The following is a 13,020-nucleotide window of genomic DNA, read 5'->3' as shown; positions in this document are numbered from 1 at the left end:
AATAATATAAAAATCTGTAAAATATTATTAGGAAAATATTTAGTTTCAAATCCTCCCTTACAAAAATGTCAAATTCATAATACAACCCCATTTCCAGAAAAGTTGGGACATTTTGTAAAAGGCAATAATATTCACAATCTGTTATTTGTTAAAGGGCACCTATTATGGAATTTTGAAATTTACCTTTCATGTAGTGTGTAACATAGATCTAAGTGAACAAAAAGCTTGAAAATGGAAAGCTTGAAAATATCATGGCGACGAGACGCTGTGTTCTGAAGTGCGACTCAAAAGCCAACTTTTTTCATCTGCCCAAAGGAGGAGCATTTGAAGACTAAGTGGCTACAATTCATATATACAACTATACCACAGAAGTATAGTCCGAGCCTTGTGCTTTGTTCGCGCCATTTTGAAGACGATTGCTTTTTAAATGCAATCAAACTTGGATTCGCGAGCCGGCTGATATTGAAGGAAGGTTCAGTTCCAAGTGTATTTGCATCAGCTTCCTCCTCCGTATCACAACCTGTAAGTGTTATTAATAATTGTTGCTTTTATGTTTTATGTAGCATGCTTAATAATTATTTTGTTTGTTGTGTAAGCACCGTTTAGCTTCTAGGTCTTCAATGACACTTGTACTGAGATATGTGAAGTGTTTGTCGTTGTTTTCGGAGTTGTCTAAAGAATAGAGTAATACCTCGTAACGTAACTGCATTTTTTTTTTTTTTTGTAAAAACGTTATGTTTATGCATCGGGCTAACGCAAACATAGACTGATTGTGCTTTTACAATATGAACTCTGGGCTATGCTCGCTAACATAACATTAAATTCTTTATCTTATTTTTAGTTTTTTACTACAAACTACAAAGCAGTGCACTATAATCATTATTATAACACAATTTAATTGATAAAAGCATCATTGTACTCCGTGTTAAACAATAAGTATTATCTCTGTAAACACTGCTGGGTCATCTGACCTATCAACGCAGATTAGCGTCGCGCAAAGGAGGGGTTTGGAAAAATTAGTCGTTGAACGAATCATTTGGGAGTCGGTGAGCAAATCAGGTAAAAATAATGCATATTATACGACAACAAAAGTGTTTTTTGTCATTGCATGCATGTAAAACTGTTGTTGGGGACTCCCAAAACAACATTAGGAACAACACTACAAGTTGGGACAGAGGCAAAATAAAAGTGAAAAGATTATCCGAGTTAGATTATCCAACTTTAAACAGTCCACAATAAGTAGGTGAATTGGTAATAGGTGAGGGTATCATGTTTGGGTGTAAAAGAGCTTCTTAGTCTTTGTAAGCGAAGATGGGTCATGGGCATGGCTCATCATTTTGTGCCAAATATCATGAGAGAATTGTCAAACCATTCAAAAATCACATTTCTAAATGCAAGATTGCAAAGAATTTTTGTATTTCATCATCTACCATACATAATATTGTAAAAAGATTCAGGGAATCCAGAGAAATCACAGTCTGTGTATGGCAAGGCAGGAGACCTCGTTGAATGTGCGTGACTTTTGAGCCCTCAGACGGCATTGCATGAGAAACCATCATGCTACTCTGTTACATACAGCCACGTGTGCTCAGGAGTACTTCTGAGGAAAAAACGTTTTCACTGAACTCAGTCTGACGCTGCATCAAGAAATGCCTCTTGAATCTCTGTTACGCAAGGAGAAAGCTATACATCAGTTCTATGCGGAGATGCTGGTGAGTTATCTGGGCCCGAGCTCATCTCAGATGGTCTAGAAGACAGTGGAAATGTGTGCTGTGGTCAGAGAGTCCATGTTTCAGCTTGTTAATGGAAAAAAATGGACATTGAGTTCTCAGTCCCAAAGATGAAAGGGAGCAACCAGCGACAGGTGCAAAAGCATGGAGGCATATATTTGGATTGTACAGAGACATAAACTGCCTTCAAGATGACATCTTTCCTGGGAAGAAGCAAGACAATGCCAGGCTTCATTCTGCACGCTAAAACTGAGTTGTTTCTAGACACTCTGCACCATAGAGTGGATGTGCCTGACTGTCTGCCGTCAGTCCAGATCTGTCTCTTATTGAAAATGTATGACCCATCATGAAAAGGAGAATCAGAGACAACGATGGCCACAGACTGTTGAGTAGATGTCAATGCGATATTGGGCAAATATTCCACTTGCAAAACTTCAACAAAAGTGTAAATAAAAGGAAAGGTGATGTGACACAGTGGTAAACATGCCTCTCTCCTAACTTTTTTGGAGTGTGTAGCAACCATCAAAATCAAAACTTGTTTATATTTACAAAATAAAATTAAGTTGGTCAGTGAAAACATTGGAAATATTTTCTTTGCACATGTGTCAGTTAAATTCGAGAGAATGAACAAATCACAGATTCTTGATTTTATTGCATTTTACAAAATGTCCCAACTATTCTGGAAATGGGGTTGTAAATTCTCTCAGACTTTTCCACCTTCTTTTATTACCTGCTCTATGGGTTGTATAACATGCTGGGCATGATTGGTAATATTCTGTACCCTGTTCCGTTGTGTGATTTATAATCCATTCCTCTAAATCAATCTCTGAAACACATAGCTTACATAAACAAGAGAGGCAGAAAAATACGAAAACTTCTTTGATTTGCAAGTATGTGTACTTTCTGAGTTATTGCAATATTTCATTTTGATTTTTTTTCACTTGTATACAGGACTTCTTTTGTGTTCCACCTAAGGAAGAAAGTCATACAGGGTTTTAGACGTGAAGGTGAGCAAATTATGGCAGAATTTTTATTTTTGGGTGAGCGTTTCCTTTAATTTACAGTCATTGATAGTGGGCTAAGGTATGAGCAGTGCTGTAAGTGAGTGTTCATTGTAAATCTGTTTCTAAGCGTCATATCTACACACTCTACACAGCACCCTTGGCTTGTCTGTTCAGCCTCTTGTCTTGATGTATTCTCTCTCCACACACACACACACACACACACACATACACACACACACACACACACACACACACACACACACACACACACACACACACACACACACACACACACACACACACACACACACACACACACACACACACACACACACACACGCACACACACGCTCACACATCAATCAGCTGCCCCAACTATCACGTCTCAATCTCAGACAGACCTCGGTCTGGAACCTGATCAATCAGTCCCCCTCTGTGGGCACTGCGCACCCGCGACAAGACAAGGTCTCGGCTGTCCCTCGAGGTGCCTGTCTGAAACCTGTCACACATAAATAATGACAAGAACATCATTAGAGGCCTTATTTATAAGGACTCTGCTGGATAAATCCTCTTTATCTCTCTCTCTTTTTATCCTCCATTAAACTTTATGCACAAGCCCCCGTGGAGGAGAACGAAATACTGAGGTTCATTCAAGTGAAGGAGAGAGACTACAGACTGAAGGTGGTTAAAGAACAGTGCTTTGACCTAAAGCCCAAAACATGCAACTACGTGAAGAACGCAGTCGTTTGTAGCCACACAAGCTCGATTTCATGCGTCATTGCGTCTGGACTTTGTCAGGCTGCAATTCATATTCATAGCATTCTCAAGGGCCAATATAGCGGACATTAGCGTACACAGTTTCCGTCTGCAGACAGTTTTCTTTTTCAGATCAACTACATTTATGGCAGAGCAACAGTTTAAAGAAAATCCTGCTGAGGAAGTTAGTTAAAGTTTATGGGCCCTATTTTAACGATCTGAAACGCAAATCTCAAACGCGAAACGGAAGTAACTTTGTGGGCGGATCTTGACGCAAATCTAAAATGGGTTGGTCTGAAGTCGCTTCATTACTCATAGGTGTGGTTTGGGCGTAACGTGAAATAAACCAATCAGAGCGTCATCTCACATTCCCTTTAACAGCAGGCGAACTTTTTCCACGGCGGATTGCTATTATAATGGCGGATTTGCCAGGCGCACACCAGGAGCGGTTCACAGCCGAGGAGACCGTAAAACACAGAGAAGTGACATTGTATGGGGATGGGAGAAACCCACCCAAATTAGCTTCAGTTAAACAGGGCTATAATAATTTGGTAAATGTGTAAGCTAGATTTATGCCAATTTTTTCACATCTTCATGGACACAACAATGATTTCCCTCGTGTGGTAATATTCTTCCTTGTAATAATGTATGATTTGCAAAAATATAAACTGCTGCGTCTGTTTAGATTAGAGAATCAAAGTGTATGCGCGTTGTCGTGCACACGCTACATAATGGCCAAGCATGCGTCCTAAAAATAGCATATGACTAACACGCAACGCGACACTGACTTTAGACTAGGTTTTTCATGGTCAGTGGCAGAATTGTTTTCTAAAACTGCAAAAAAAGCACCAACTGCATCAAAAGCAATGAACCCCCCGAGCGCATGTTCATTGCCCAATTTACCGACGTTTGTCTGTGGAGGGAAAAGTCCGCTGTGCGCGGGTGCAAAATAGGAATGATACATGCGTCGGTGTACAAAGTCAATTGCCCTGGGTGCAAGATAGAGCCCTTAATGTTTAAATCTAGCCACCTGCATTATAACATCGATTTTGATGATGCAGACATTTTCAAGCAACTCTATCGCAAATGCAAGTGTGTCTGCATCGTTGCAAAGCATTCCTGTTTGCATGCGTGTACTAGAAGTATGTGTAAAGTCATAAACACTAAAATTGAATCCACAAAGAAAACCCAATTCCTAAATTTATCTGCAGTACAGCCCCATTAGCATATTCATATGCATATTCATATTTTTCCATTTCATATTCATAGCAGCGTACTTATTCTAATGGAGGTTAATGTAATCCAGAGAGGCACTTAAAAGCGTATCACATGACTGAGTCTGCTAGTCCTCTAGTCCTTCACACTCCAGAATCTCAGTCTGCTGCTGATGTTATCTCAAATAATTGTATTGTTCTCGCTACGCTTATTATCACATTAATAATATTTGGCAAGTCTTCAAGGGCCATTCAGATACACTCCTAACTGTGTTTAATCTAATTCTGTGTTTGCCACAACAAAACCAGTCCTGGGGCAAATTATTCAATTATTCAATATATGTATTAGGTGCATGAGAGGTTAGCACAATGACTTTTGAAGTTTGGGGAGCTATTTGTAACCAACTAGATTTTTTATAGCAGAATGATTTCATTTCAGCTCCACATTTTACATCAGCTTCTTTTTATCAACATCATTCCATATCTGAAGCTGATTTAACTTGATATGAGTTAATTATTTGACTTTATAGTTTGCATTTATCTCTCTAGTGTTTAATAAAATCATGCTAAGACCAGAAAAATAAAACTCCAGTCCTGCAGAGGTAAAGACGCAGAGAGATAAACAGCAAAAAAATTACTGCCAAAGGGCATATTATTTTTTGTTTGTTTGTTATTTGATGAATTTTAACCTTTTAAACCCAATTACCATGCTGACCGTTTCCCTGATGCTATTAACAAAATTATTCTAAACATATAAAGCTCAAAAACCATGAAGGAACAATAGTACTATTATTCAGGAATATGATTTTCTTTCTAAGAAAGAAACAAACGTTTAAAAATGCATCCTTAAAGGTTAAGTGTGTAATTTCTGTGCCGTCGATTGAAAATGCAGAACTAAATGATTGTTTTCCAGTGTCGTAGTGTTTACACTTGACTTGTCAGGGAAATCAACACACGAATGTCTTATTAAAGTTCTCTGTACTGTATATGGACTGGAGGAAGAAGAAGAAATCTGCTTGATGTGGTATGTGAACACAGTCACGAGTCATCAGTATGCAGTTAAAGTTATCATGCCGTGCGTTGACCGTACCAGACTTAGGACTTTGAGCTCAGATCTGTCTTAATATCCCAGAGCAGTGAAATATGTCCACATAGACATTTCAATTATTCTGAATTAAACTGGAACCCTTCATTAATATGCCCTCCCACCAGATTGTGTTTAGATTCAGTGCAATGAGAAGTAGTATGTAAATTGAGACAAGATTGTGTTAGCATTGAACGTTGGCATTTAAACACAATATAAGATGAATCTGTAAACGTAGGATGACTAGAATTGTGGTCGAATAATTTGCATATGCTTTTGAAACCTTAGTAAATCAATGCATTTGACCTTTTTATTTTCTCTAATGGTAACTAAATTAGTTTTGAGCTGGCAAAGTGTCTGAAAGATGGCAACAAGTCAAAATGAATGATCAGATGCACCATACCGCATGATGCAGCAATAATTGCTGGAAAGTCTCACAAAAGAAAATGGAAAGTTAAATGGATACATTACGGAGACTCAGACAGGAAGATGTATTTGAACCCAAAACAGTTTATTAAACAATATGAAAATTGATGGAACTGCACAGCACTGAAGAGAACAGGCAATTATTCAGGTAAGTTGAGATCTTATAACGAAAGAGATATGGCAAGTAAATGAGTTTCAATGAGAATTTGAGAGGTAAACAACAGTCTATTTGAAGGAATGAGAGTTACAGAGTCCTTGAAGAGGGCAAGTGATGTGTAAGGTGAGTGTCCGTGTCCAGGTGAGTATGAGGGACAACCACAAACCAGAGACTTTGTCAGGAATGTCCAATCCTGCTCCTGGAGGGCCACTGTCCTGCAGACTTCAGCTCCAACCCCAATTAAACACACCTGAACTAGCTTATAAAAGTCTACTAAAAACTTACAGACAGTTGTGTTGAGGTAAGTTGGAGCTAAACTCTACAGGACAGTGGCCCTTCAGGGGCAGGTTTAGACACCCCTGCTTTTGGCAGATAAGGGAGATCACTGGAGACTGGAGAATGAAGGAGACATTGGGAATCAGGTAAGTAATCATCAGGTAGACAACCGAAGGATTAATAACTTTCCAAATCCAAAGAGAGTGGAAACAGTCTGAGATTCTAAGTCGGTGACCAGACCAGACCCAGAGTGAGGAGTGAGGATTGAGGGGGTTTCCCGGAAGGGGACGTCATTTGTAGGCGTTCTCCAAATGAAAGTGAAGATCTGAATCCCTTCACGAAGGGCCCTTCCATACGTCCGTTAGGAATAGGTACTGTATGCCTTCAGTTATGCTGTTAGTGACAGAACACTAATGTCTCGTCTTTACTTTTCTTTTACTTATCTGTTGATGAAGTAATTTCTTTCCCATCGTCTGAGGCCAGTGGTAGATCACTATATTGGCCATAAACATATACTAAAAAAAGTTAATTCATTTTGCCACTGCTTTGATGATTAATTGTGTCTCATTATGGAAAACGATAACAATAACATGAATACTGCTGTGTGGCATGAGAGATGAAAGCAGAAAACATTTCAGGAGTGATTATGTTTTTTTTTTTAGCAGCTTGTCACTCATAATTAGAAAATTGGTTTATGTGTTTGTGGACAACTGAAGTCTTGGTAAAGGTTGAGGAGGGAGGAGATATATCCTCTGCACATTTCACTAATTAGAAAGCACTTGTCCCCAGTTGATTGAGCAAGCGAAAGAAAAGGCAAGTGTTTCTTTATGTGGAGGATTCTTTGAAACCCTGGTGAGAAATCAAAGGTTGACCTTCTCTGTCTGCTCAGTGCCGTTGCAGTGGATCTCCTGTGGCGAGTGGAACTCAATGCTCCATAGTGGGAATCAATATGACGGAAAGGTGGGATAACTTTAGTTCCTCCTCAGTGGATGTGTGCACCTTTTCCTCTTCAGGATAGCAGTCTTTTTTTCCCCTTTTTTTCTCTAATGTCACTAGGTGATATAGTAGATCTAATTTAAATTTTAAGTTCTCAGTTATGTAACTTTTTATTATCAACTTTGTCTTTGATGTTTCTCCCCAAAATTTGTGTTAAATTGTTCACACAATGTATTCATTTGAATACATGTGTATGCTAATTTAATTATTGTGTAGTTGTGCACATGTATGTTCATACATTTTATTTGCCATAATTGTTATCATATATAATGTCACCCTTCTCTCTCTCTATATAAGCAATGCCCATTGAAAAACTCATATCAGTCAGCCATTAGCCCGGTTTATTCTGTGTGATTTAAGTGTATCTGTGCCCATCTGCTTACCACATTTCAGCTTATCCATATCCTATCTGGCCAGTGATTTCCCTGAGAAGAGATATGATTTCATTACCCTCCATTTACTTCTAGAATGGCCTTCATTTTGAGACGTGATGACATCTTATCCTTGGAGGTAATGCTTCCTCTGGGGCTCTTGATGTACTTTATTTTTAAAAACTACTTGGAGAAGTCATTGTGACCCAAAAGAAAAGATTTTTTTCCTTTCTCCAATTATCCCCATTTATCAGGCAAATCTATGAATGTTTCCATGTGTTTGAAATAACTTGTTCAAAGTTATAGTCTAAGAATGGATGAAATTTAACAACACTACTGCGAAACATGGATAGAATTATATTAGTTTCAGTGTCAAAGAACAAGTCCCATGTTAATGGCCCCTCATATATATGTATAATAGATATAAATGGGGAGTATTCATATAAATTCAATGTAAATCATGCTTTTTCTTCAGATTTTGTTGTTTTAGGCAAATTGGTTGAATGTCAGTAAGGGCAAACTGTACTTCTCTCATATAATTTTTAATCATTGTCCGCCTACCCTGACAAGCAAGGTTCCCCGTGAGTAATTGAAAAATGTTCTGATGATTAAAGTAATATTCTGCTAAGGACCCTTTTCATTATTTTCGTTGCGCTTTTGAAATTACATTTATTGATTACTCACCAATGGCTAAGACACAGGGCTTTACCTTTAGTTCATTAATGAACTCAAATGTTTACAAATATTGATTTTAATACACTAATCTCTAGTGATGAAATGGTTTCTGTCTTCTTTTCTCCCTTACGAGGTTATGGAGCCATCACTGTAGCTTCATTTTTTCCATGCAGGTGTGCAGTGGAATTCAGAGATGGGATTCAAATGTAGCGTCTCTACTCAAGATCTGCTTATAAGACTGCTTTTCATTTACTCTTTCAGGTACTTTTTTTCCTTCTAAAACCATAATTTTTTTCCCCAGCACAAATAAAGTTAATATATTAAGTATAATATATTTGTTAATAAAGGTTTTTATTGTATAGATTTATAGAGTGGAAGACTTGTGTAGTCCAGATACATTATGTGAATGGCACAAGTTAGATAGATATTATATACTTTTCCATCCGAATTGTGTTTAATTTATGAGAAAATTGCAATATTGCAAAAACAGTTAGCGAATAAGGTTTTGTTTCTAGCCCACGTCCTTGAGAGACCAAAATTGTCACTTGCATGGAAATTTGCACTAATTTGCATTTCAGAAGTGTTTGGGGAGCAACATGCTTTATTTCCATCTTTGAGCAAATTATTCAGTCACATGACTTGAGGCAAAGTCACTTGACTTTTTTTGACGTGTACAGCAGAAATGGAGTTTGGTGGCGAGACACTCCCTGCGTCCCGATGTCCATATTATCCATCCTTATGTGAGATTAAAACAAGTGTGTCCCAAATCATAGTAGGCCTATGTTGAAAAGAGCATGCCAGAAGTCCCTGGATGGTCTATTTCTGGTAGATTTACTATTAGACACGGGTAGTGCGGATCCGTGCACACTATAACAGCTAATATTGCCCACAACCCATTGCGCTTTGGAGGAGGATTTGGTTTAGAACTACAAACACAAGTAAAAAGTGTTTAAAAGACTACAAAACATGGCGGGTTTGCACCACCGATGGTTAAAAGGTTTAGATAAAGGGCGAATTATAATCATCATTTAAGCTGATCAATGTTTTTTATTTAATGTTATCTGTGTTACATTTAATTTGCAACAACAATGTGAACTTCTATAAAGATCCGTTTGGCCATTCACTTTTAAATGCATTGTTATGTATTAGGAGGAGAGTCTCCGCATGAAAGACCCTGGCAGTTTAACATGGACAAGGATTTTAACTATGACAAGATGATTGACATGCCAGTTTATGCTGACATGGATGTGTGTAACTAAGCGACAGAGAGCAACCGTTAAAGACACAATTTTATGACGTTCAACTGATATTATGTCCCAAAGCTTGTATACTCTTCTGCTAAACACTTGAAAGTAGCCTACATACTTTTTCTTTACAAAAAGTGTACATACTTTTAGGGCGTAGTATAAGTCGGTGAATTGGGACGCAGCAACTCTGTTTGGTAACCATTGGTAGATTAGGTTAGGCGTTTCGGAGAAAGCTGTTATTTTTGTAATTTTATTTGGTGATATACTGCGTTTACCTCATGTCGTAATTACCGTAATTTCCAGATGACAACACATGACATTCGGTTCATAGCCGTTTACGTCCTCGGACTGGGAATTATGCATTTTTATAGCAACATTATCAACGCCTAAACTAATCTGCAGCGGTTAGTTGGTACAAGGACATCTCAGAAAATTCCCAACTTACATGTTGTAAATACGAGCTCTATGAAGTTGAAATCTCGCAATTACGGTAATTATGATATGGCGTGAACGCAGCTATAGACATAACACGTTTCGCAAGAACTTTGCCAGCAAACAGCCAATGCGAGTACTTTTGTGTTTGCCTGAATATGTTGTGCATGCAGGGAGATCACGTCTTATTCTCCTGTCAGAATCATGTGTTTACACCGTCACTCGTTTACTTCTTAGTGGGAGGCAAATCAGTCGAGCTGAATTCACAGATAAAAACGACACTGTCATATAAACAGTTACATGAAAAGGTTCCATAAATCATGCATGACATTTCAATCTTTCCTCCCTTGTCACTTCAGCGGGTGACATTTCTGATGAGATGGAAAAACACTGACACGTACCGCGTGGTTAAAGGGATTAGCTTCGTCTCTGATTCAGAATATCTCACTCTCTATCTCTCTCTCTCCATTTACCACTGTGGATGAACTTAAAACTAAAACGAAATTAAAAACACCCTTCAGCCTTCATCAATCTGTTGATGGATGGCAGATTGTGTGCCGCAATATGAGGCAGTTCAATCAAACTAAAGTGTCTCAGACTGACTATTTTTGAATATAGTATGTTTAAAGATTTAATGAACCAAGGCCAAAAAATTATCATATTTTTCCCCATGGTGCTGTATGCTGGTCATTACGTCTCAAGGTAATCTGACTGTCAAGTACCAATTTATCTTTTTAAAAGTAACATGACATATTTGTCATATTGGTCTGATTCTAAAACCAAAACTAAATTATATTTTAAATGATTTAGAAGATGCAGTAGTCCCTCAAATCTTACATAAAAATGAATGTACTAAAACTGGCCAAGTTTCTTGGCTTACTTGCTCAATTTTGGCCATTCGGACATACTGCTGCAGATCACGAGTTATACATGGCCAAGCACTTTGGTTAAAAAGCATAATATACTCATCCTACTTTTTAAAGAAGAGTTTTTTTTAAAACTATCAGAGATTTTCAGAAAAGTGAAGTTTATCAAGATGAAAATATGGGCTTTGTGCTTTTTGGGCTTAATATGAAGTAGCATAATAAAAGGCTTTTTTTTACAGTACAATTAAATGAATTTGCACATTTCAGATAAATTATATAAATGGCACAAAATAAATAATCAAATTGTACATTTATGTAAACATCTGGAATTTTGCCTTTTATTTTTTAAATATTGGGATATTTTGTGTTTGTTTTTTTGCTCTTATTGAGTGTGTCTTGCTGACCCTCGCATAAACTAGCAGTCCTGCTTGCAATCTTACACAACCTTTACTATTCTCAACCAATTTGACAAAACAAATTTGAAAGTCATTTGAAATGAATGACACCTTACAACAAGCTCATTTAGATGCCGTTCATGAGTCAGGTTGCCACATACAATGAGTAATTGTTGGTTGCTTCCGTCCTTCATTTCAGCAGATGAAAATGTCTGCCAGGTACATATCAGTGGGACATTTTCACACTGATCATGCTGTGCTATGCAGTAATTCATATTCACAGGCAGCGAATCGCCTTTAACTGAGAATATGAAGCCCCTTTAGGGGGCACGAGTATTATTGTGTTGTGCTATGAATACTGACACAGTTAAGTAGTGAACTTTACAGTATAATGCCATTATATGCCATATTGTTTAGGTTGACATGTTTTTAGAGGAGCAAAACAAGTGCAAAAGAGATTCCAGCTTCAGGAGCCCATGGAGTCAGAGTTTTGTGGCTTTTAGTCCATTCCTGTCGTTGAGAAAATAAACCTTTATGAGATATGTGCATTTAAAATGTAGTCTTTAGAGTTAATTTTTGGTCATTATTTACTTAACCTCATGTTGTTCCAGACCTGTCTGCTTTCTCCACTGAATGTGAAAATAGTCCATAGGAGATTATATCATACATTTATCTTGTGAAAATAACATCAACATATACATCAATAAGCACTGACAATCTTTACAATAGTTACACTTTACAATAAGGTCTCAGTTTGTGTATTAACATGAATGAACTAACAATGAGCAGTACATTATTTATTAATCTTTGTTAATGTTAGTTTACCTTTTGGGTAAAATATCGTTCATGTTAGTTCACTAATGTTAACAAAACAACTTTTCATTTTAACAATTTATTAGTACATGTTGAAATAAAAAAAATGCGGTAGAATAATTAGACTACCTATCTGCCCTCGGATTATTGACCACATTAGGAGCCATTTTTTGTTCCACAGGGCTTGTATGATTTCTTTATCTAATAAACCTGTCCTCTGCAACACGATAATGTCATGACACGATAATTTAATATGTATTGCAGTCTGCAGATATCTGAGGTGGCAATTCTGAGTCATAATCTATCTAAACTGTTATCATAGAAACAATAAATGCAATTTGTGCGTCTTCATCTGCGGCTTCTCCTCATATTTGATGTCCTTGTTATTTTCCTTCCTTTTTTGTCCTTTTGGTTTGCCTGCAGTTTGATCTGTGAATGTTTCCGACTGGCTTTGAGTGACTTTTTGTCAGTCCGTTTTATGAGCGAACACAAATTAGCATCTGCTTAACACCATAAAACCACTTTAAACCACCGGATCAATTAAAACGAATCTGATAATTTAATTCATTAGGCTGTAA

This window comes from Phoxinus phoxinus, assembly GCF_949152265.1.
Source record: "Phoxinus phoxinus genome assembly, chromosome: 11".
Taxonomy (NCBI): Eukaryota; Metazoa; Chordata; class Actinopteri; order Cypriniformes; family Leuciscidae; genus Phoxinus; species Phoxinus phoxinus.
Note: the sequence above shows the minus strand (reverse complement) of the source record.